The sequence below is a fragment of the Dasypus novemcinctus genome, chromosome 9, assembly GCF_030445035.2.
Source record: "Dasypus novemcinctus isolate mDasNov1 chromosome 9, mDasNov1.1.hap2, whole genome shotgun sequence".
NCBI lineage: Eukaryota > Metazoa > Chordata > Mammalia > Cingulata > Dasypodidae > Dasypus > Dasypus novemcinctus.
Genome location: NC_080681.1, coordinates 8,952,530 through 8,978,627, shown reverse-complemented (window position 1 = coordinate 8,978,627; position 26,098 = coordinate 8,952,530). Strand labels below are relative to the sequence as shown.

Below are 26,098 nucleotides of genomic sequence, written 5' to 3'. Positions count from 1 at the left end.
TTATAAATTGGTCTGTTCCTCTGGGTGTGATAACCTTTAATTGCATTAGATTGAGCAGAGATTCTCTGATTAAATTACATTACGATCAGGGCTTTGATTCGACCACATCATTAGGGTGACTCAGTATGAGTTCCCACCCACTTTGTGGGCTATTTAAACAGGCCCTTAATCAAGAACACAGAGGCAGATTATCAGAGCATACATACAGCTCCATAGACATGGCAGAGGGCATGGGAAGAGAGATGAGCCATTCGCTTGATAGTTTACAGTTGACTTTGTAAAGAGACCATAGCAGGTGAGCCCGGAAAGAAAGAAACCCCGGGAAGATGGATGCGCCTTGTGTCAACCTACAGCAGAGACAGAAAGAAGCTGAACACACAGAGCTGTAACAGGGAAGAGAAAGGATGATCCCTCACAGATGGCGCCATCATCTTGCTTCAACATGTGACAATAGAGTTTGGTGAGGAAGTAACATTGAGTTGGACTCTTTACCCCAAATAAGTACCTTTATAAAAGTGAACAGATTTCTGAATTCTTTGCATCAGCACCCTTTTGGCTGTTTAATACAAACAGTATGGTGAAAAGTAAGAGTTGAGGGAAGCAACTGTGGCTCAATCAGTTGGGCTACTATCTACCATATGGGAGGCCCTGGGTTCACATCCTGGGGCTTCCTTGTGAGGACAGGATAGCCCGCATGCACCACACATGCGCCACGGAGTGCCATCCAGCCCGCAGGCACCTTGGAGCGCCAATTCAGCAAGGTAACGCAACAAAAAAAGGGAGACAAGCAAATAACATAGGACAGCAGCAAGCGGGGAGAAGAAATAAAAACGTTTTAAAATTTTAAAAAGTGGGAAACAGACTTTGGCCCAGTGGTTAGGGCGTCCGTCTACCATATGGGAGGTCCGCGGTTCAAACCCCGGGCCTCCTTGACCCGTGTGGAGCTGGCCATGTGCAGTGCTGATGCGTGCAAGGAGTGCCGTGCCACGCAAGGGTGTCCCCCGCGTGGGGGAGCCCCACGCGCAAGGAGTGCACCCGTGAGGAAAGCCGCCCAGCGCGAAAGAAAGTGCAGCCTGCCCAGGAATGGCGCCGCCCACACTTTCCCTGCCGCTGATGACAACAGAAGCGGACAAAGAAACAAGACGCAGCAAATAGACACCGAGAACAGACAACCAGGGGAGGGGGGGAAATTAAATAAAATAAATAAATCTTTAAAAAAAAAAAAATTTTAAAAAGTAAGAGTTGAAAGAACATATAATTTCACATTTGTGCATTAAGGATTAAAAACCTTTCAAGAAAAACTGGTAGAGTATGACATAAAGAGAAAAGCAAAAGGAACTGCAGGGGCAAAAAAAAATGGGAGCAACTCTTCTTGGAGGGTATCAGGTAAGTTTTTGTTGAAAGGAAGACACTTAAATGTGGGTTTGAAGAATGAACGTGCATTTACTATGGTAACCAAGGGTTAAGAATTAACAAATGATTATTGACTCATTATAAAAACGCCTTTTTCCTTGCTTGTCTAGTATAACATAGCCAAAAGTTAATACCTAAAATTACTGAAACTTGCTTGACTAGTCTCTCCCTTGTTTATGGTTATTCTAGACTTGTTTATATATGCTACTGTAATGGTAACATACTTTCCCCTGATGAATCCATAAAAACTCTTAAACTCCTCAGAATGGGGGGTGGGGGGGTTATGTTGATAGGCCCCCTGATCTCCATACTTTGCACTTAGCAATAATAAACTCTTTCAGCTATTGGTCACTGGACTGCATTGGGCAGAAAAACCCACTTTTGCTTGATAACACTACTATTCACAAATGGGTTTATTCAGCAGGTCTAGGTTGCGCCAATCCTCCACCTTCCCGGAAAGGCCCGTCTTGAGAAATGTTCCTTGAACTGGGATCCTAGAAGATGACCTCTGAGTCCTTCAAATATTCTGCCTGATAAGAATGCTTTTGTATGCCTAAGGCATTAAGGCCACATTGTTGGCAGTTTGAACAGATAGTTTATGCTAACAGTGTGACATGGTGAACTCCTGTCTTAGGACGACTGAGGCCTTGGGGCCACCATGTATCAGCTTGATGTATGGGGCGGTTAGAGTCCAAGTAAATGAAGTCAGCTACAGAGGCACTGCATACCCAAACATTAGCTGGGAAAATTAAGCACATCCCCCTATGCAAATCCACTAGGAGAAGACACCTGGAAGCTTAGGCCTGTTTTCTCCTGCATTTTTCAATAGTGCCATGGGCTTTTCATGGTAATACATCACAACAGTGAATAACAGCTTTTAGTCCTGTGAGTCCAAGTGTGTGACTGAGCCTGAGGGTGGTCTTGGTGATCCCCAACTCAACTCCCTAGTAAAGGAGCAAACAGCATGAAGACCAAGAAAAGAGCAAGTGCAAAGTTCACAAATGAAAAAAAATACAGAAATAACAACAAAGTATCTGTATACACATATTTACATATATGTAAAATGCTGAGAAATCTGTAATATCTGAATGAGAATTATGTTTGCTGAAAAACACAAAATGGAGAGACACTCTTAAGTTCTAAGGTAGGAATGCAGTCCCGCTGGATATTCACTTTTAAGAAACAAAACAAGCCTATTCTAAGGTTCTTATAAATTTCTAGTTCAAGGTGGCAGACTAACATCATACTCCTTTATGACTGATCTTTCTCTTTTCCAAACAACCATTAAAACAATAAATAATAGGAGATTCCAGGTTCAATTTCTAGTCCCTCCTTAAAAACAAAACAAAACAATAAATAAATTTAAAAGATCACAAGGGAGGGAAAACGGACTTGGCCCAGTGGTTAGGGCGTCTGGCTACCACATGGGAGGCCCACGGTTCAAGCCCCGGGCCTCCTTGACCCGTGTGGAGCTGGCCCAGGCGCAGTGCTGATGCGCACAAGGAGTGCCGCGCCACGCAGGGGTGTCCCCCGCGTAGGGGAGCCCCACGCACAAGGAGTGCACCCCGTAAGGAGAGCCGCCCAGCATGAAAGAAAGTGCAGCCTGACCAGGAATGGCGCCGCCCACACTTCCCATGCCGCTGACAACAGAAGTGGACAAAGAAACAAGACGCAGCAAACAGACACAGAGAACAGACAACTGGGGGAGGGGGTGAGGGGATTAAAAAAATAAATAAATCTTTAAAAAAAATAAAACTAAAAAAATAAAAGATCACAAGGAAAGCAAAGTGGCTCAAGCAGTAGAGTGCCCACCCCCCACATGGAAGGTCTTGGGTTCAGTTCCTGGTACCTCTTGAAAAAACACAAAAACAACAAACAAAACAAATGAAAAAACCAACTCAGGGACGCCAATGTGGCTCAGTGGTTGAGCACAGGCTTCCCACATACAAGGTCCCAGATTCAATCCTCAGCACACATTACCTTGAAAAAAAAAAAAAAAAGATAACAATATCCAAGAACATGAGAGTCAGATAAGAGGCAAGGTACACAAATCAGAATATAAACAATTTCAAGAAATCTAGATGGAAAAGGATAACTGAACACTGAAGAAATCCAGCTCAGAGTATTCAAGGAAGGAAGGAATACATCTGAGAAAATATTATTTACCTTAGAGATTTTCAGAGAAGTTTAGAATTCAGAAACTTCAGGAATGAAAGAAGCCCTAACGAAATACAGAGAAATAAATGAAAGTCTATAGATAACAGTCAATCCCACTCCTATGTTGACTACTTTTATCTGGCAGATGACCCAACAGCCAGGGTATTTTACCCCTAATACAAAATTAGAGGGCGAGGGTTTTTTTTAGGGATCCTTATTTTCTATTTGCTTCTAAACTTAACAAAAACCTAACAATAAATATATTTTTAAATACTTACAAATGAAATTATATAAATGCATGCTCTGGAATGAGAACCATTTTAGTTTCCAAGTGAGTTCATGAGTATGCCTTTGTAATCAGTGTACATCAGATGAGTGTGCTCCTGATTCAATCACTCAGTACCGACATGGTGAGTTCTGATCATTATATAAAACTGAAACCGAGACTCCAAAGCCAATCCCAATGTCCCTGAACAGTATTATGCATAATGCTGCTGGATTTATCACTTCTGGGCAGACTTCTCATCAGGAAAAACCAATACCAGAAGATAATATGGATATCTTCAACACATGTCTCCGGTCCCAGGTCCAAAAGGTACAGCCTAATCTTTATGCACTTATTAGGATACATATATGTCTATACCAATTTCTTGAGCGTGCCAGCCTGAAGGAATGAATCAGGACACTCACTGCAGGCTTACCACATCACATCTTGCCCACCAGATAGAGACAGCAGGGCAGCTAACATATAATAAAAAAGCAAGCAAGGTGTACCTGCCTGGCACAAAGAAATAACAGCTTTAAGGCATAAAATATAGGACCTGGGACTAGGAGGAACGACCATTTCTTAGGGGAAAAGGGAACATTCACATCTGGGTAAATGAGGGAATTCCTAAGGCAAGGCACACATTCCCAGGACAACACACACTCAAAAAGGATCAGGAAGACCGTATTCTTTCACCTTGGGCTGTTACTGAGACTACTTAAGACGAATTACTGAAGGAGAAAACTTGCACAAGTGACTGGAAAGGTGTTTTCTTTTGTCTTTCTTAACTCCTAGCATTCAAGGATAACTCAGTCATAACACGAGCTATAGAAAAGCTTAAAAAAGACAGCTTAGTGACTAAAACTAAAACATTCCAACGTACCATGTGGCATGGCACAACATTTTCAATTAGTCAAGAATATACCTAATGTCATAAAATAGCCCATGTCGATTCAAATGGCAGCACTGTTTATAAAATTAACCCCAATGGTTATCTTGTCCAGGACTGGGTGGTCACAGTCATGTCAGAGTCCAAGCAAACTTCAATGGGGTTTGAAGCCTAGAATCTTCTATAATCTTTCTTCACAGCCCCTTTCCCCTTTTTAAAACTAAATGGCCCATTTGACCTTGGTCAAGTGGAGCTTTTATCACTTCTCACCTGCTTTACTCCCACAGCCTCCTAACCCCACCCTTCCTTATGAGCTTCTAATCCAGTGTTTCCAAAGGAGGCCAAAGACCTGGTTTTCTACGCTGCAAAGTGTTTGTCACCACTTAAGAAAAAAAAAAGTGTATGACAAAAGATTACAAGGCAAGCAAAAGCAAAAACAAACAATGGCCCAAGAACGTAAGAGACAGAGCTTTAGAAATCATCAATACAGAAAACCAAGCTTTGGACATACCAAAGAGATTTTAAAAACTGTCCAAAGTAGTTTCAAACAGCTAAAGGGAAACATGGAAAAAGAATTACAGGAAATTAGGCAAACAAGAAGTGGGAAAACACCATTCTGCATGTGCACGAGCTGTACATTCATTCGTGCCTTCCAGAAGCTGACAGAATTCCCTCCGATCAAAGACCAGGCAGATGAGGCCCAGTACTGCCAGCTGGTGCGACAACTGCTCGACGACCACAAGGACGTGGTGACGCTCCTAGCTGAAGGCCTGCGGGAGAGCAGGAAGCATACAGAGGATGAGAAGCTCGTCCGCTACTTCTTAGACAAGACGCTGACTTCACGGCTCGGGATCCGCATGTTGGCGACACACCACCTGGCGCTACACGAGGACAAGCCTGACTTTGTTGGCATCATCTGCACTCGCCTCTCACCAAAGAAGATCATTGAAAAGTGGGTGGACTTTGCCAGACGCCTGTGTGAGCACAAGTACGGCAATGCCCCCCGCGTGCGCATCAACGGGCATGTGGCTGCCCGCTTCCCCTTCATCCCAATGCCGCTGCACTACATACTGCCCGAGTTGCTCAAGAATGCCATGAGAGCCACGATGGACAGTCACTTAGACAATCCCTACAATGTCCCAGATGTGGTCATCACCATTGCCAACAACGATATCGATCTCGTCATCAGGATCTCAGACTGGGGTGGGGGAATTGCTCACAAAGACCTGGATCGAGTCATGGACTACCACTTCACGACGGCCGAGGCCAGCACCCAGGACCCCCGGATCAGCCCTCTCTTTGGCCACCTGGACATGCACAGCGCCCACCAGTCAGGACCTATGCATGGCTTTGGCTTCGGGCTGCCCACGTCATGGGCCTACGCGGAGTACCTCGGGGGCTCCCTGCGGCTGCAGTCCCTGCAGGGCATTGGCACGGACGTCTACCTGCGGCTCCGCCACATCGATGGCCGGGAGGAGAGCTTCCGCATTTGACCCCAGAGCCCTTGGCCCACTCGCCTGCCCAGCCTGGGCCATTCTCCCTGCAGGGACCTTCCAGGCCAGGCAGGGCACCCCTGCTCCACACGCTGCTGCATCTTGGGTCCTAGGTCCCCAGACAGATGGACTTACATGGAGCTGGGCACCCAACCCCCTTCGGCAGGGTCCATTGCTTCCCTGCCTCCAGGCCTTGGAGTGGGGATGTGGGAACTCCTGAGGCCTCCAGCATCAGCTCCATCATTCTCACTCCTGGGGGGCCTCCCACTCTGACCTGCTGTTTATTAAAGTTCACATTTTGAATGCCAAAAAAAAAAGAAGTGGGGAAAAAAGAATTTCAATAAAGAGATAGCACTGTACTGATTTAAGGAAGGAGGCTGAGGTCGGTCATCACCCCATAGGTCTGAGAGAGGTGGGCCTGTCCCCTATGGATTAGGGAAGGCCAGGTCGCCAACTCACTGCTCTGAGAGGGCTGGGCCTGTATGTCAAAGGTTAGGAAGGATGCTGTCTTCACTTCACTGTACTAGGGGGTTAAGACTTTACTCCAAAGATTGAGCAAAGTATGGCAATAACTCCAAAGCTCTTGGAGGGTGAAGTCTGGAGCTTGATTGCCACCTAGATGCTTGATAAGGATGGAACCAAGAAAATGGCCTTTGGGAAAGCCTGTGGAAAGGGTGGATCCCCATGTGGCCCCAGGGAGAAGAAACAATCATCTTAAGAATAACTCTCAGAATTTGACATCTAATCAAGTATGCCCTGCAGAGGTTTATGGAACTGTAGGAGACACATGACTCAGGTTTCCACCGCAATTTCTCCTTATGGCAATGCAAATATTTATCTGTATCTGTCCATTTGTGTATTAGAAGGAGATAAATTGTTTTTTGTAAGTTTCTGAGGTCTACAGCCAGACAGAACTTTGCCCCAAGACAAACTGTATTTTCATAAACTGATTGTGATATGATTTTGTACTTAGTATTGCTACTGAAATACAGTTTTTTGAACATTGTAATGTTCTTTTGTTATTCAGAGGGTGGAATGCAGTAGTTTGGCATTGTTTATAAATTCCAGAAATGGATACTGGATTAGGTTTGTAAACTGGTCTGTTCCTTCTGGGCATATTAGATTGTACTGAATTCAGAAGTTTCACTTTTACTTGATTAAATAATGACTAAGGCTTTGATTGGGCCACATCAGTAGGACGTTGAGTCCCAGTCCCCTTGATGAGCAGGAACTAAGAGAAAACGACATGGCAGAAGAGAAATTTGGAGTTTTGAGCTGGAGCCCTGGGAAGTAAACACACAAGAGAAGAACACAGAGGAATAGACAGATCCACAGACCCAGCAGAGGCCCCAGGAAGCAAGAGAGCCTGAAAGTCTATAGCTGACCTTGTGGAAGAATGAGCCCTGGGAGAGAAAGACAAGACCTACCCCAGCCTACAGCTGATATTGGAAGCAGCTGGGACTATGGAGCCTTAAGAGGAAGAGGAAGGCCCTTGTCAATGTCGGCAGCCACCTTGCTTTAACATGTGGCAACACACTTTGGTTAGGGAAGTAACCTATGCTTTACGGCATGGTAACAAATAAATACCCTATATAAAAGCCAAAAGATTTCTGGTATTTTACATCAGCACCCCTTAGGCAGACTAACAAAGGTATCACACAAATGAAAGAAAAATACAGGAAAACCACTGGTAAGATCACTGAAATAAAGAATTTCCCCTAAAAGTGTTCAACAGCAGGTTAGAGTTGGCAGAGGAATCAGTCAACTTGGAGACAGGTGAAATTCTGTAGTCTAAGAAGCAGAAAGAAAAATGAAAGAAAAAGAAACAAGGCCTGAGGGACACAATCAAGCATATTAATATACATATTACGGGAGTCCCAAAAGAAGAAAGAAAGGGGCAGAAGAATATGCAAAGAAATAAAGGATGAAAACTTACCCAATTTTTTGGAAAGATATGAATAGACACATTCAAGAAGGTGAACAAACTCCTAACAGGATAAACTCAGAACCCACACCAACATATATTTTAACATCAAAAGCCAAAGACAAAAAATATTAAAAGCCACAACAGAGAAACAATGTGTCATTTACAAAGAAGCCTCAATTTCTCATTTGTGAAGATTTCTCATCTAAAATCACTGAGGCAAATGAGGACAATGGGATAATGTCTTAAAGTGCTGTAAGAAAAACAGATCAAAGTCATATGAAGCAATAAAGATCGCCAGTTAAAGTAATAATGTGGGTAAATATAAATGCTAGTCAATTGAATTTTTGGTTTAAAACCCCACTTTTTACTTCTTACAGGATCTAAAATGCAAATGTACACTTACTAAGGATAAATCTAAGGTTTCGGACAAACAATTGCAAAAGATGTAATTACTGAGAACAACGACATAGATGGGGGATGCAGAAGTACAGGAACATAGTATATGCAAATGAAGTAGAGTTGGTATCAAATCAAACAAAAGTGATATAAATTCAGGATGCTAAATTTAAACCCCACAGTAACCACAAAGAAAATATCTGAAAAATACATGCAAAAAGAAATGTTAAAGTAATTTAAAGGATTCACTACCAAAGACTTAGAAAGGAGGGAGGGAGGCAGTAATGGATGAAATATGGGGGGGAAAGTATAAGGGTTAAAAAAAAAAAAAAAACAAGGAGCAAAATGATATGAGTCCTTGGGGAGCAGATGTAGCTCAAGAGCTGAACACCTGCCTTCCATGTATGAGGTCCTGAGTTCAATCTCTGGTACCTCCTAAAGTAAAATTTTAAGAAGGTAGGAATTTTGATTATTACTGATTACTAATTAGTAAACTCCAGTCAAAACACAGAGGTTGTCAGAAAGGATAAAAACACATGACCCAATGATAGGCTGTTTAAAAAAGGCTCACCTTAAATTCAAAGTTGTAAGAGTAAACTGGAAGTGAAAGGATAAAATATACTCCATGTAAAAAAAAAGAAAGGGGGTGGATATACTACGTAGACTTTAGTCAAAAAATGGGGAAGAAAAACACTATATATTAATAAACAGGTCAATCTATCAAAAAGATATAGTTATAAATCATATGATATACTTAACAAAAGTCCCAAAATACAGAAAGAAATCAGTGACAGACTTTAATGGAGAAATAAACTACATTATTAGAAAACTTCAATTCACCACTTTAATGGATAGAATTAGAGAGAACAACAATAAGAAAAATGCTAAAAACCAACTAGACCTATCAGATATATATAGAAAACACATTGTCCAAAAACACCAAAATATATATTCTTCTCCAGTTCACACAGATCAATCTCTAGCATAGACCACTTATTAGGTCTTTTTTTAAAAAGATTTATTTATTTACTTACTTCTCTCCCCTTCTCCCCTCCCCTGCCCCAGTTGTCTGTTCTCTGTGTCTATTTGCTGCACGTTCTTTGTCTGCTTCTGTTGTTGTCAGCGGCACAGGAATCTTTGTTTCTTTTTGTTGCGTCATCTTGTGTCAGCTCTCTGTGTGTGCGGAACCATTCTTCAGCAGACTACACTTTCTTTCAAACTGGGTGGCTCTCCTTATGGGGTGCGCTCCCTGTGTGTGGGGCTCCCCTGGGCAGAGGACACCCCTGTGTGGCAGGGCACTCGTTGCACGCACCAGGACTGCACATGGGCCAGCTCCACACGGGTCAAGGAGGCCCGGGGTTTGAACCACGGACCTCCCGTGTCGTAGACAGATGCCCTAACCACTGGGCCAAGTACACTTCCCCACTTATTTAGGTCTTAAAACAACTCAAAATATCTTAAAAGATTGAAATTATACAAAGTATCTTTTCCATCCACATTGGAATGAAGCAAAAAATCATTAACGAAGGGTAACTGAAATAGTCAGAATTATATGGAAATTAATACAATACACTCAACCACTGATCAATGAAAAAAAAATCACAGGAGAAAGTAGGAAATAGCTTGAGAAGAATGAAAGCAAAAATACCACATATTCAATCCCCAGTACCTCCTTAAAAAACACCACATACCAAAATATATAAGATACATTGAAGGCAGTGCTCAGAGAAAAATGCATAGCTGTAAATTCTTACATTAATGAAGATCTCAAATCAGAAACCTAATCTCACACACTGGAAGGAACTAGAAAAAGAGTAAAACCTAAACCCAAAGTGAACAGATGGAAGGAACTAATAAAGAATACTTTCAAGATAAATTAAAGAACAGGAAAAAAAACACAATGAAACCAGAAAGTGATTTTTTTGTAATGAGTGAAATTAACAAAAATTTACCTAGATTGCCAAAAAAAAAAGAGATGTAAATGGCAAAAATCATAAATGAAAAGGAGGACATTACTACCAACCCCGTCAGTAATAATGGTAACATAAAAGAAATGGCCAAATTACTTAATGGACTCAAGAAAGAAATAGATCAAGAGACCAGTAACAAGTAAAACTGAATAGGTAAAAAAAAAAAAAAAAAAAACAATAAAGAAAAGCCCAGTACCAGGTGGCTTCTCTGGCGGATTTTTGCAAATACTAAAAAAGAATTAATTACCAATCCTTTGGAAACTCTTCCAAAAAATTAAAGAGGAGGAGGATACACTTCCAAACTTATTCTATGAGGCCAGAATCCCCTAAATTAACAGAGGACAAATAAAACTATCGAAAGAAAATTACAACAGACCAACATCCTTTATTTTGCAAAATTATTTAACAAAATACTGGCAAACTGAATCCAACGGCACATTAAAAGGCACATACACAATGACCATGTGGGATTTATCTTAGGAATATAAGGATGTTTCAAAATAATTAAATTAATCAATGTAATAAACCACATGTAGCAGTTTGGTATAGTTATAAATTCCAAAAATAGACAATGAATTATGTTTTATAATCTGGGCTGTACCTGGCTGCGCGTGATTAAGTTATGATTAGGGCTTTGGTTGGGCCATGTCATTAGGGCATTGAGTCCCCACCCCTCGGTGGGTGGAGACTCACAGACAAAAGACATGGCAAAGAACAGAGTGAGGGTTTTTGATGTTGGAGTTTTGATGTTAAGAGTTTGATGCTGAAGCCTTAAGCGGGAGCACCAGGAAGTAAGCACACAGAGCAAAGAGAAGCAAGCCCCAGGTAGAGAGGAACCCTGAGCCCAGGATGAAGTAAGCCCTGGGAAGAGAGGAATCCTGAACCCAGAAAGAAGCAAGATCCTGGACGAGAGGATTCCCCAGGAAGCCCGAACCCTCACAGATATCTTGCTCTAACACAGGAAAAAAGACTTTGGTGAGAAAAGCAATTTATGCTTTATGGCCTGGTATCTGTAAACTCCTACCCCGAATAAATACCCTTCATAAAAATGAACGAATTTCTGGTATTTTGCATCAGTACCCCTTTGGCTGACTAATACAGAATTTGGCACCGAGGAATGGGGAAGTGCTTTTGCAATTACCAAAATGCTGGAATGGTTTTATAAATGGGTAAGGGATATTTTTTTGGAGGAATTGTGAGATGCTTGGAAGAAAAGACCTACAGTGCTTTCAAGAGACTGTTGATAGCAATATGGATGCTAAGGAGACTTTTTATGATGCCTTAGAAGTAAAGGATGAAACTATAATTGGAAAATGGAGGAAAGGCGATCTATGTCTTAAAATTGCAGAGAACTTTAGCAAGATTAACTCCTGGTGTTAAAAAGGCAGAATTTGAAAATGGCAAGCCTGGGCATTTAGCTGAAGAAATTTCTAAAGTAAACCCAGAGAAAGAAGCTTAGCCTCTGCTTGCAGCTGAAAGCAAAATGCTAGACAAGAAAGATATACTGAGAACTGAACTGTCAGACACAAAGAAAAAACAAAATAATTCTGGAAATCCCAGGTCTCTGGAAATCAAGCTCCCAGATGAAAGTACCCCACTGGCAGACTTAACTAAACTTGGAACTTGTAGTTTGAAGATGCAGTTATCTCAGAAAGACTTGAGGAAAGTCTTACTGTCTCATGGCATGGACCCCTGCTTCTTGCATGCTAAATCAACAAGGTTTTTGAGAGATCTATATGAACAGAACCACTGTCAGCTTGGACTAAAAGGGACACGGAAAGGAAACACTGAAGGAGAAACAGCTTTAAGGGGAAAACCATGGAAGCTGAGATCTAGAATTAGACATCACCTTGGAGAGGAACCCCACCCATGGGTACAGAGAGGGTAAGTCTGCCCCAGCAGTTGAAGAGGGTGGATGTTCCCACCCGATGTTCTAAGAGAGTTTTGCCACCCCAGGTTACAGAGAGGGTAAAGCACATTCCCCAAGGATTACGGTGGTTAAGATCAGCACTCCACAGGTCTGAGAGGGGTGGACCTGTCGCCCCATGGATTAGAGAAAGCCAGGTAGTCAACTTGTTGCTCTGAGAGGGTTGAGCCTGTATGCCAAAGTTTAGGGGAAATGTTGCCTTCACATCACTGTACTAAGGGGGTTAAGACTCATAACCCAAAGATTGGCTAAGGTGTGGCAATCACCCAAATACTCTTCGAGAGTGAGGTATGGAGCTTGATGAGGGTGGAACCAAGAAAACGACAATTGGGCAAGCTGGTGGAAAGGGTGAAGCTGGTGGAAAGGGTAGGTCCCCATATGGCCGCAAGGAAAAGGATACCCTGCATGTCTACTGAACTGTAGAGGACCCCTAACTCATGCTTCCTCCCAATTTTTCCTTATTGTAATGAAAATGTTTATCCTTTGTCCATCTGTGTATTGGAAACAGATAGATTGTTTTGTACGTTTCAGAGGTCTACAGCAGACAAGACTTTGCCCTAAGACAGACTATGTCTTTAAATTAACTGTGATATGATTTAGTATATTTGAATTGTTATTGACTAAAGTTTTATTCCAAATATTTTAATGTTTTTTTTTGGAATTCACAGGGTGGAGTGTAGCAGTTTGATATAGTTATGAACTCCAAAAATACATACTGGATTATGTTTGTAATCTGATCTGTACCTGGGTGTGATTAAGTTATGATTAGGGCTTGGACTGGGCCACGTCATTTAAGGGTTGGGACCCACAGATAAAACACAAAAACACATGGCAAAGGACAGAGTTGAGAGTTTTTGATGTTGGAGTTTGAAGCTGAAGCTTTAAGCTGGAGCCCTGGGAAGTAAGCACATAGAGGAAAGAGAAGCAAGCCCCAGGAAGAGAGGAACCCAGGAAGCCTGAACTCTTCGTAGACATAGGTAGCCGTCTTGCTCCAACACATGAAAACAGACTTTGGTGAGGGAAGTAACTTGTGCTTTATGGCCTGGTATCTGTAAGCTCCTACCCCAAATAAATACCCTTTATAAAAACCAACCAATTCCGTATTTTGCATCAGCTTCCCTGTGGCTAATACACCACATTAATAGAATGAAGGAATAAATACACATCTTAAATGATGCAGAAAAGGCACCAGACAAAATCCAACACCCCTTCCAGATAAAAACACTCAGAAAACTAGGAACAGAAGGAATCTTCCTCAACATAAAAAGCATACATGAATAAACCCACACCTAACATCATATTCAATGGTGAAAGACAAAATTTTCCCTCCAAGAGCAAGAGCAAGAGCAAGAGAAGGATACCCACTTTCACTTCTGCTATTCAACATTTACTGGAAGTTCTAGTGAGAGCAATTAGGGGGAAAAAATAAACAAATAAAAGGCATCCAAATTGGAAAGAAACAAGTAAAACTTTCAGTATTCACAGATAACATGATTTTATATACAGAAATTCCCAAAAAATCTACAAGAAAGCTACTAGAACTAACAAATTATTTCGGGGCGGGGGGGGGCGGGGTGCATTTCAGTTTCTTTGGTTGCTCAACCAAATACCATGCAATGGGTTGGCTTAAACAGTGGGAATTAATTAGTTCATGGTTTTGAGGCTAAACTAAAGTACAAATCAAGGCATTATCAAGGCAATGTTTTCTTCATGGAGACTAGTCTGGGTTGGCTGCTGACAATCCTTGGTCCTTGACTCCTCCGTGGCATGGCAATGCACACACAATCTCTCCTGGACTCTCCATTCTCTTCCAGGTTCCACTGATTTTCAGCTTCTTGAGTCCCGCGGCCTCATTGTTTGAATTTTATTCTGCTTCTAAAGGACTCTAGTAACATGAGTAAGACGCATCTTGGGTCACACCTGGCAACCGACTTCTAGGTAAATAACCAAAAGAATTGAAAGCAAGGACTTGAACAGATATTTGTATACCAATGTTCATAGCAGCATTATTTTCAACAATCAAAAAGTGGAATCAACCCAAGTTTCCAACAACAGACAACAACAGACAAAATACATATAGCAAAGTATTACTTAAAGCATAAAAAGGAATGATGTTCTGGTAAATGTGACAATATGGATGAACTCTGAAGGCATCTGTTGTGTAAAAATAAGTCAGACACAAAAGGACAGATACTGTATAGTGCTGAGAAAACCTTTTCAAAATATAATTAGGAAAGTTACCTGTTTAAGATACTCAAAGGGGATAATCTGACACAGGACAGACTCCTAGGGAATATCTGAATGCTCATTTTGCCAGAGTGGGTTATACCATTGGGTAGAGACCCATATAATGAGAGTGAAGGTAGACCCACAACCTGGGGAGGACTAATGCCATCAAATAGAGGGAACTGTATCTCTCAAGAGAAATGGTGGCTCCTAGGGCATTAGGGCAGTTGAGCAAGTCAAGCCCTCAACACTGTTGCAAGTATCTCTGAACATGAATGAAGATTGACTGTCACTGTGGGCCCCAATTGGAGGGGGAAATAGATATTGAATAGATGGAACCAAAGTAAATGTGAGGTCAAAAGAAGTGTTTCTCAAGAGTACACAAGAATGGATATAAAACATGTAATATTACACCAAAAACATATAGGGGACGACAGACTAATAATGTAAACCATAATGTAAAACATAGGATAACTAGAAAATTTAGAAAACTGTATAACCTAAAGTATAAACCACAATGTAAACACAAATGTTACCTTGTTTGAAAGCTCTTGTCTCAATATCTGTACATCAGTTTCAGTAAATATGATATGAATAAGTTAAAAGATTATCGCTGTGGAAGGGAAAAGGTTTTATAACGGATATGTGGGAGTACTGTATAATGTATAGATGAATTACTGTGACCTAAGGCTCTTGTGAAGAGAAGCTCAATAATTAGGGAAAAAAGAAAAGAAAATATAGGATATAGAATTTTTCCAAATCAATATGTATTCTATATCTAACCTTTAAACTCATCGCTATATTCCATTTTACTAGTAAGGGAACCTGACATTATATTGGGCTTCAATTTTCAGGAAGTTTTGGATCACGGAGTGGTTCAACAATAGCAGCAGAGGAATACTGCTATGGGATGTTATTGACAGGGGACATATGGTTGACAGGGAGTTATACAGGGCATGTGTCCAGGGTGCATGGAAATGTTTGGATATATTCATAGTGGAAACAATTAAAAACAACAGCTGGGGGGGTACTGGGTTCCTGGCTGGGGGGGGACTCTGTCATGGTCCCTAGGGGAGCAGTGGCAGTCCCCCAGGTGCAACGGCAAGGACCAGGAAGGAATGAGGGTCCAACAGTGAGCCACTGATACTAATGACTATGCTTGTGAGCCTATACACCTGAAATAAGAACAAGGCCTAGAGCAGCACTGTGCCTAGGAGTTCCCTCCTGACAGCCTCTGTGTTACTCAAATGTGGCCAGTCTCAAAGCCAAACTCTGCATGTAAATGCACTGCCTTCCCCTCAGCGTGGGACATGACACCCGGGGATGAGCCTCCCTGGCACCAAGGGATCACTACCAAGTACCAGCTGATGACGTAACTAGAAAATGAACTTGAATTAAAGGCTCAACGCAGACCAGCAGAATATCCCTGTCTACATATAATAACAGGAGTTAAAAATGCTGTTTGACCTAAAGTTAAGGGGGAAATGGAAAGGACAAATGAGTTTATATGACTATGAGTCTCTAAAGAGTCTGGAGGTTGTCAGAAGGATTGCCCTTATGCACACCTGAGCAGAGTCTCAGAGACAGATAAAGTAGATACAACCCCAGGTATTGGTTATTTTGAGGGCTAAAGAGACCCACAGGTTCTATGGTCATGGCAGATGGGGTTCATTGCCATGTCAGTTGGCCCTTCTTTGGAGTTGGTGTTTCTGCGTGACGGAGCTGGACTCAGATGGGATCTCTTTTCACAAGACTTTTATGCTACTTTACTGGAATTGTATTTGGTGCTGGGGTTTAAGATATATCTAGGGGATTTGAATCTCTGGACTGACAATATGATAGCCAGGCCCTGAGCCTCAACAGACTTCAGCTCCTACACTCTGGTTTATTGGACTTACCCCACTCAGCTAACATGGAGTTGAAGAATGTCAACCACCACACCATGGAGCCTAGAATGCCTACAGCTGAAAGGAGAAGGATTGCATCCAGTATCCATGTGGAATCTATGCCCCCTCTTGACATAGATGTGGAATGGACACAACCAAGCCAAGGGCCACAGGAAGGAGGAATACAGTAAGGATTAGAGTGGACTTAATGATATTCTATGCATGAACTACTGTGGTTAATAATCGAGAAAATGTGGCATTGGTGTGGAAAAAGTGGCCATGGTGGCTGCTGGGTGCGGGGAATGGGAAGAAGAGATCAGATGTGGAGGCATTTTTGGGACTTGGAGTTGTCCGGGGTGGTGCTGCAGGGACAATTGCCGGATATTGTATGTCCTCCTATGGCCCACTGGATGGAACGTGGAAGAGTATGGGCTATGGTGTGGACCACTGGCCACGGGGTGCAGCGATACCCATGTACTCACCAGATGCAGGGGATGTGTCATGATGATGGGGGAGAGTGTTACTGTGGGGGGAGTGGTGGGGTGGGGGTGGTGGGGGTGAATGGGGACCTCGTATTTTTTGCATGTAATATTTTTTAAAAAATGAATAAATAAAAATTTAAAAACAAAAAAAAGGACAGATACTAAGATTCCATTTAGATGGAATATCTACATCATGTAAATTCACAGATACAGAAAGTAGAGTACAGGTTACCAGGGGCAGGGGGAAGGGAGGAACGGGAATTTATTGCACAATGGATGCAGGATCTGTTTGAGGTGATGAAAAAGTTTCAGTAATGGGTGGTGGTAACAGTACAATATTGTCAATGTGATTAATGCTGCTGAATCATTGCTGGGAGTAGCTGAAATGGTAAATTTTAGGTTGAATATGTATTACCACAATTTATTAAAAAGAGGAAAGAGGGAAGCAGTGTGGCTCAACTGACAGAGTATCCTTCTACCATATGGAGGGTCCAGGATTCAATCCCCAGGGCCTCCTGGCTCGTGTGGTAAGCTGGCCCAGGTGCAGTGCTGACGTGCGCAAGAGAGTGCTGTCATGCAGAAGCGCCCCGTGTAGAGGTGCCCCACGTGCAAGGAGTGTGCCCTGCGTGAAAAAAGCACAGCCTGCCCAGGAGTGGTGCCGCACACATGGAGAGGGACATAGCAAGATGACGCAACAAAAAGAGACCCAGTTTTCCAGTGAAACCAGATAATGCAAGCGGATAATGCAAGCAGATGCAGTCGAACACACAGTGAATAGACACAGAGGGCAGACAATGCGGGGGAAGAGGAGAGAAATAAATCTTAAAAAAAAAGGAAAGATTAAAGAGACAATGACAATAAATGCAGCACATGACCTTGAACTGGGTCTAATAATAGAGAAGAAAATACCCAAAAGATATTACTGGAAAAACTGAAAATGTTGGAATCTTTACTGTATGCTTTATATCAGTGTTAAATTTCTCAAACTGTTAAGTATACTTAATGTGGTTACCTAAGTGATTATCCTTGTTCTTAGTAAATAAACATGAGAGTATTAAATGGTAAAGGAGTATGAAGTATGCATTCTACTTCTCACAGGTTTAGAGATGAATTAGAAAGAATGAATAACAAAAGTGGCAAAACGTTAAAAGTTGGTAAATCTAGGTATCTCGGTAGGGGGTATATTGAAGTTCTCTATTATTTTTTTCTTACATTTGCAACTTTCCTTTAGGTTTGCAATTATTTCAAAATATTTTTTTAAAACTCAATATCAATTAAACATACTTGGACTGAAGATTAATATAGAGAGACAAGTTATATGTATTAGAGGTTAAAAAGATGAAATTAAAATATCAAACCACAATAACCTGTTCTATTACAAGTAAACTTGAATTTTAGAAAATCATTGTAGTCACAGAAGAATAAACAGAAACCAACACAATAAATGGGAAGAACCTCAAAACTCAATCAAATAAAATGTAAAATCAAGTGGAAAAATCTATGCAAGCCTGCCAATACAGACAAGTTTCAAAGGTAAGACTGCAGTTTGGTCTCCCGCTAAAGGTGCTACTCTGAGGACCAACACTTTGAAAAAAGACATGTTAACCTATCAAGCAGTAATTCCAGGAAATCTGTAAGTTGACAACATCATTATAGTTTGAGTCACAAAAATTGGCTCATTACTGTGGTTATAATGACCCTATGCCAACCACTTATTCTACCTGCTGTTTCTCAACCCAACTTTGCCCTCCTCTGCTCTTCTCCCTTCACCCAATAAACAATTTTAACCTGCCCCTGTCTGAGAATGAGAACATGCTAAGAACATGTGAGGTATATGGGGATATATACATATATATATGTATCGCCTGTGCGCTTAAGAACTATATAATATTAGCAGTCTAGTTAAAAGCTTGGTCCATTAGTAACAAGTAGCAGACCGAACTAAGGCAGTCATGATAGAAATGGACAGGATAAAATAGGGATAACGAGTCAAAATTGCTTGGGCCTTCCTGAATTACTGGAATATGATGTAGTGGTAGGAAGAAAAAAAGGGGAAGAAACTAGAAACTCTCGAAGATTCTCAAGCTTATGGTGTAGGTAGAACCCTTGGACAATTACAGTTACCTAAAATGAAGGAAAACAGGTTTTAGCCAAAGTTCAAGGAGTAAGTTTTAGATAGATGTTTAATATAGTTCCGAAGCTAAAGAGCACAAAGAAAGCCATCAGTATTAAATAGTTGAAATTTTAAAAGTGCAGATATGATTACTGAGGGAGAAGAAGATTAAGGACAGTATGCTTGAATATACCATTACTGACTGGTCAAACAAAAGAAAATTTAGGAAAGATTTTTCACCTGCAAAAGCACAAGGTTTAACATCAAAAGCCAGTAAACAAACACATATGTATAACTGTTACAAATGTGAATAAAACAGGAATAAACTACTTTTTCCAATATTTATTTATGACTAACTTGTCACCATCTTATCACTTTTTACTTTTAGAATTACATACTATGCTCGAACTTCAGTAGGTACTCAGGAAAGTCTCACAATCTTTTTATTTAGGCCTAGGCTGCTGCTTCTCATATCCTGGAGTGGGCATTACAAACCTTCAGTCATCAAATCCCCTCTTTGCCCCTTAGAAAATAATTAGAAAAGAAGAAACACAGATATGTTCTCAGGTGGAAATAGGCCAGTCTAAGTGATGAGAGCAAGAACCCTATAAGCTAACAGTTCAAAGTTTGGATTAAACATTTTAGGGAATGAGAAAAAGAGGCTGGAGTTAATGAATAATAAGATTGTGCGGTTGGGCAGCGGACTTGGCCCAGTGGTTAGGGCGTCCGTCTACCACATGGGAGGTCCGTGTTCAAATCCCAGGCCTCCTTGACCCGTGTGCAGCTGGCCCATGCCCAGTGCTGATGTGCTTGTGCGCAAGGAGTGCCTTGCCACGTAGGGTGTCCCCAGCGTAGGGGAGCCCCACGCGTAGGGAATGCACCCCGCAAGGAGAGCCGCCAGCATGAAAGAAAGCGCAGCCTGCCCAGGAATGGTGCCGAAAACACGGAGAGCTGACACAAGAAGATGACGCAACAAAAAGAAACACAGATTCCCGTACCGTGACAACAACAGAAGCGGACAAAGAAAACGCAGCAAATAGACACGACGGGGGGGGGGGCAGGAATAAATAAATCTTAAAAAAAAAAAAAAAAAGATTGTGAGGTAGTGCCACGAGTCCCAAGCCTGAAATGGTATAACTATTTTTCTGAGACTACATCCTCCCTTTATTTTGCACCCATCTCTTATCTATCTCGATTTCCTCTGTATCACAAATAATAGGTACTTAGGAAACATATTAAATATTTGCTGAGAGAGTAGGAGGCAAAAACTAACAGCTAGATTCTGAATGAAGAGGTCAGCCACCTTCCCTACAGAAGTTTATCACCAATGGGGGCGGCAGCAGACAACTTTAGGAGTGTGGGGAAGTAAAATGTAAAATACTAAATATGTTAACCACTCTTACAAAAAAAGTTGGCAATAAAGAGAATGATATGCTAAAAGTGAAGCCGATTAAAGAAAAATACTGGTTTGTACAGGGAAAATTTGGAGATAGACTATAGAAAATAACTGATATAATTAACTTAGAAAAATTTGGCTTAACTCCTACCAAATAATATGTATTTAAATTATGTGTTAAGGACTGAGCAAATTTCCAAAAGTTCATTTTACTACTAAATATGCAACTGTCAAGCTTAAATCATTGTAATACATGACCACACTGACAGTGATACCAAATATACCTAAATAAACAAAATACATTTAAGAAACACACTGAGCATAGATGTTAAAATAAAACTTCCTGCTCAAAATTCCATTCATATGGTTTAAATTACAAAAATTCATACGGATAAATCTTTAAGCTAAAATTCAAAAAGCTTGCCTAAATCAGAAAATTATGTCATTACTATATATATCAATTTCCAATACTCAGCATAATCTGAAACAAAGTGTCCACATTTTTATAATGTTAAAGGAAAAGGAGAAAAAAACTTAAGGAAGAAGCTAAAGAGATTGTATATGGTCAATCAATCCTAAAATATTTACAATCTGGTCCTTTACCAAAAAAAAAAAAACAAAATTCTACTGACCCCTAGTATCAGTGAATGGTATTTCACCATGCCGATTGGAAACAATGCCATATAACCAGAAATCTCAAGGTGGTTCTTGAATCAAGTTCCCAAATCCAAAACTACAGGAATTCTGAGGCTTCCTGGTAGATACAGTTCACTTCCTCTTCTTATACTCTCAAAGCTGAGGATACACTGACAAACAAGTTAACTTATAGATATTCTGAGGAGAGAACAGAGGAGCTTCAGTCTGTGTGCATGATCACCTTTACGGAATTAATTTGCATACTGAGGGTTTTTTCCCCACTTGTTATGGGGGTTGGGAGGAACTGGGGCTGCAGAGGCCCAAAGGAGCCTGGGGCCATGATCAAGAAAATCCAAGGGGAAAAAAAAAAAACCTCAGGTTCCCACGGCTGCCTGGGTTCAGTACATCTCCTTATTCTCTGCCTCCTTTAGAAAGCCATCTTAATTCTGCACTGAGGGTGTCGATCACTCTGTGCCTGGATCATAAGAGCAATGCTTCTCCAAATACAGCTCAACTAGCTGAACAGGGGGCACGCCAGCGAGGCTCTGCCATCACTGGGGATGAGGTATCTAATTTGAAAATGTATTCAGTTAGGCCAGCTAAAACAAAGGTTGATCATGTCTTCCACGGTCTGCTGGTTCCCCACTACCCAATAATCATACTGCCACCCCCAAACTAGACCCAATAAAGGGAGCCAGAGCCATGACTAGAGAACAACAAGTATATCTCACCTGAAGAGGTTCAGTAATTTGCAGGAGGACCAAGGTGAACAATTAGAACAAGCTGGCTCTGACTGAGACATAATAGAAAAATAAAAAGAAGCAAACTTTAAATGGGTTAATTTATGTAAAAAATAACAAAAAAACCCAAACACTTTGACTGTTAAAAAGAGATACAACTATCAGAGAAATGCAATTAGAACACGTTAAAAAACAGGGCTTGGGGTCTGCTAGAATTACTTCACCATGATTTCCACATTTAAAAAAGCAATAGTCTGGGCTCAAAAGAAGCCCCAGAGAACTTTAAGCAGAAAGGCCTCCCTACTGGTTCCTTGAACGCTAACAGGTAAAGGTAGAAAGGCAACCATCAGGAAGCAAATGGCAGAGATCCCTCCTTAATATGGGGAAGGTAGAGGAGGAAAGGCCTCAAAAAAAACCTACCCCAGAGTCGCAGGATACATGTCTCACCCTGCAGCATGCCCACATCCATGTCTTAGGTGTGTACCATCACTTTTTCTCATTTCTTAATAAAGGCTTTTTACTGGCCTCATTTTAAAAAAATTAATAGAACTGAAAAAGAAAATAGTTACTTCTAGAAGCAAATGTATAGTCTGGAGATCAAATTAAGAAAAACATATAAAATAAGGGTTGAAAAAGAAAAAGGTAAACATACCAACAACGCAAACTTAAAAAAAAATACAGTTAGAACAATATTAGATATATAGAGAGCCAAGATGATAACCATCAAAAAAGGAAAAGAATATTATATAAAATGAAAGGTACCATTCAAAAAGTCATAAACATATATGTAAAAAACAAGATAAGAGCTAGGGGGAAAAAGGCAAAAACACCCGAAAATGCCAAGGTCGAAAGTTCAAGGGGGAAAAAAGTGTTTTCTTTTACTACTAAGTTTGGCTTTAAAGTTTATTTAACAAAAATGGCCTGAACTGAACTGGTATGAAGCTACGTATAATCTTCAGTTATCCTGCTTAAGATGACTATTTCTGCAGAAATATTGAGCTATTTAAGACCCTGCTGTAAGTTTAAGTATCAAATCTTTTCTTTCTAAAATATGAATATCCCAAAACACATCTGGCCCCAAGCAGAATCTAAGAATGAATTTTTTTAAACTTAAATAAAGGGGTATATTTTGTATTCCTAATTCCAAGCTGTAATCTTGTAACTTGGTCATTGGGGGAAAAATTCCAAAAATTAAAGATCATGCTGACCATACCTACAGTCATAATTCAATAAATCCTAAGGGTGGAGGTGGGGGTGGGACATCAATGACAAAAAATGACCTCCCTCCTGAAAAGTGAAAATACTTGCTAATTAATAAACTTTTGGTTTAAAAGGAAATTCTTCCTTTAAAATGGAACTTACAAAAAACAAAAGGGAAAATATTTCATGACACAGTTATTTCATAACAAAGTATTTCAAGACAAAATACAAAAAGGAAAATGTTTGGCCTTTGTTGCATTTATTATAAAAGTTAATGAACATGATCTTATCCTGTAGGATACAAACAGTTAAACTTTGGAACTAAAAAAAGAAATTCTTGAAAGGAGCAACAGAGAAATGACTCATGACTTCAAATGGAACAACAATAAAACGAGCAGTAGAATAACAAGCAACAACTAAAATGAGGCCAGAGGGCAGTGGGATGTCATAATTCAAAAACAAAGAAAAAACTGCCAACCAAAAATACTATATCCAGCAAAATTAACCTTCAGAAATGAAAAGGAAATAAGGACATCCTCAAATAAACAGAGACAAAGAGAACTCACTGCTAACCAACTGCCATTATAAGAAATACTGCTTTAATAAAAAGAAAAAGTTGTTTTTCTTTTTAAAGGTAGCAGTTTTGTTGGTGGGAATGTAAAATGGTGCAGCTATGGAAGACAGTTCGGTAGTTCTTCAGAAAGAATTCATTGCTAACCATCCTCCTTATAAGAAATACTAAAGAAAATTCTTCAGACTGAAAGGAAGTAACACCAGACAGTGACTCCAATGCACATAAAGATGCACCTAAAGAAATAAAGAGCACTGGGTAAGGATAGCAACAAAGGTAAATATGAAAGACTTTTTTCCCTTTTCTTAATCGATTTAAAAGAAAACTGCATAAAGCAATAATAATAATAATGGGGAGAGGGAATGGTATTTTACTGGAACAAGAATTTAACACAATCATAATTCAAATCCACAGAAAGAAATTAAAGGTAACAGAAATGATAAATGTGCAGGTTAATATACAAGATCCAAAAAATATTTTTTCTCCTTAAATTCCCTTAATGTCTTTAAAAATCTTTAAACTGTATAAAGTCATAACTATAATAGTATAATTGTGCTTATAATAGCACAAGGGGAGTGAGGAAAGGCTCTATATACTGGGACAGTTTCTGTATTTTACTGAAATTAAATTAGAAGCAATCTTAATCACAATTGCCAAAAGACGGACGCAACCCAGGTGTCCCATCAATTGATGAATGGCTGAACAAAATACGGTATACACATAGAATGGAGTAATATTCAAGCACAGCAAAGGAATAAAATTCTGATTTGTCTGAAAACATGGATAAACTAGAAGACATAATGTTGAGAGAAATAAGGCAGACATAAAAGGACAAACATTGGATGATCTCACTGATATGAAATAATTAAAAGCAAGCAATCTCAGACTCTGGCATATTACCAGGGCCTGGGTTGGGAGTAAGGAATAGGAAGTAATGCTTAAACTGTACAGAGGCTCTTTTGGGGCTGATTATTAAGTTTTGTAATGGATGGTGGTGATGGTGGCACAACAGTGTGAATGTATTTAACCTCACTGAATTATATATGTGAATATGATTAAAAGGGAAAATGTTAGCTCATATACATCTTACTAGTGTAAAAAATTAAAAGAAAAAAAACCATAAGACTGTAAAACACAACACAACAAACACTATTGTTAACAATGGAACACAGGGAAACAGACGTGGCTGAACTGATAGAGCGTCTATCTACCATATGGAGGGTCTAGTGTTTGATACCCAGGGCCTCCTGACCCATGTGGTAAGCTGGCCCATGCGCAGTGCTGCTGCGCCCAAGGAGTATCATGCCACGCAGGGGCGCCACCACGTAGGGGTGCCCCACACACAAGGCACACACCCCACAAGGAGAGCCGCACCACATGTAAAAAGCACAGCCTGCCCAGGAATGGCATCACAACATGGAGAGCTGACGCAGCAAGATGACGCAACAAAAAAAGAGATGCAGGCGGCGGAGTTGGCCCAGCGGTTAGGGCGTCCATCTACCACATGGGAGGTCCACGGTTCAAACCCCAGGCCTCCTTGATCTGTGTGCAGCTGGCCCATGCTCAGTGCTGATGCTCTTGTGAGCAAGGAGTGCCATGCCACACAGGGGTGTCCCCTGCATAGGGGAGCCCCACGTGCAGGGAGTGCGCCCCGTAAGGAGAGCCACCCAGGGCGAAAGAAAGTGCAGCCTGCCCAGGAATGGTGCCGCACACACGGAGAGCTGACACAACAAAACGAAACACAGATTCCCGTGCCGCTGACAACAGAAGCGGACAAAGAAGACGCAGGAAATAGACACAGAGAACAGAGAACCAGGGTAGGGGGGAAGGGGAGAGAGAGAAATCAATCAACCAATCAATCAATCAATCTTAAAAAAGAGAGAGAGAGGTGCAGATTCCCAGTGCCGCCTGATAATGCAAGCGGGCGCAGAAGAACACACAGCGAATGGACAGAGAGAGCAGACAATGGGGGACGGGGAAGGGAGAGAAATAAATAAATCTTTTAAAAAAACAACGAAATAATGGACTACAGTTAATAGTTATGCTATTTCATGAATTACAACAAATATACCTCACTATTAATAAGGTATGAATAATATGGTGGTATAATGGGAACTCTGTATTTTACATATATATTCTTGATAGTGGGCAAACTACAACTTCTCTAACAAAAAATAAATAAAACTTTTAAAAACAAACTTCTATCACAAATAAGGTAATGGTTTTAACATTTTATATTCTGATTGTGACCCAAATTTCTTTACTAAATGAATATAAACAGTTCCTACCCAAAAGTAATCCATAGCTTTAAATGCCTTTAACGGGAAAAAAAAAAAAAACAACCCTAAACGTAGAATTTAGTTAAGTCCATGCTAAATTAGAAAAATGAAACTAAATATGAAAACAGAATG

General features: G+C 40.7%; 1 protein-coding gene and 1 pseudogene across 2 annotated transcripts in view; one reads left to right on the top strand and one right to left on the bottom strand.

The window, feature by feature from the left end:
• The window catches only part of TRIM33 (tripartite motif containing 33), a 119,507-nt gene that overhangs the window by 67,390 nt on the left and 26,019 nt on the right, over window positions 1–26,098 (bottom strand). The window lies entirely within an intron of this gene.
• On the top strand, window positions 4,034–6,348 carry LOC139439537 (branched-chain alpha-ketoacid dehydrogenase kinase pseudogene; annotated as a pseudogene).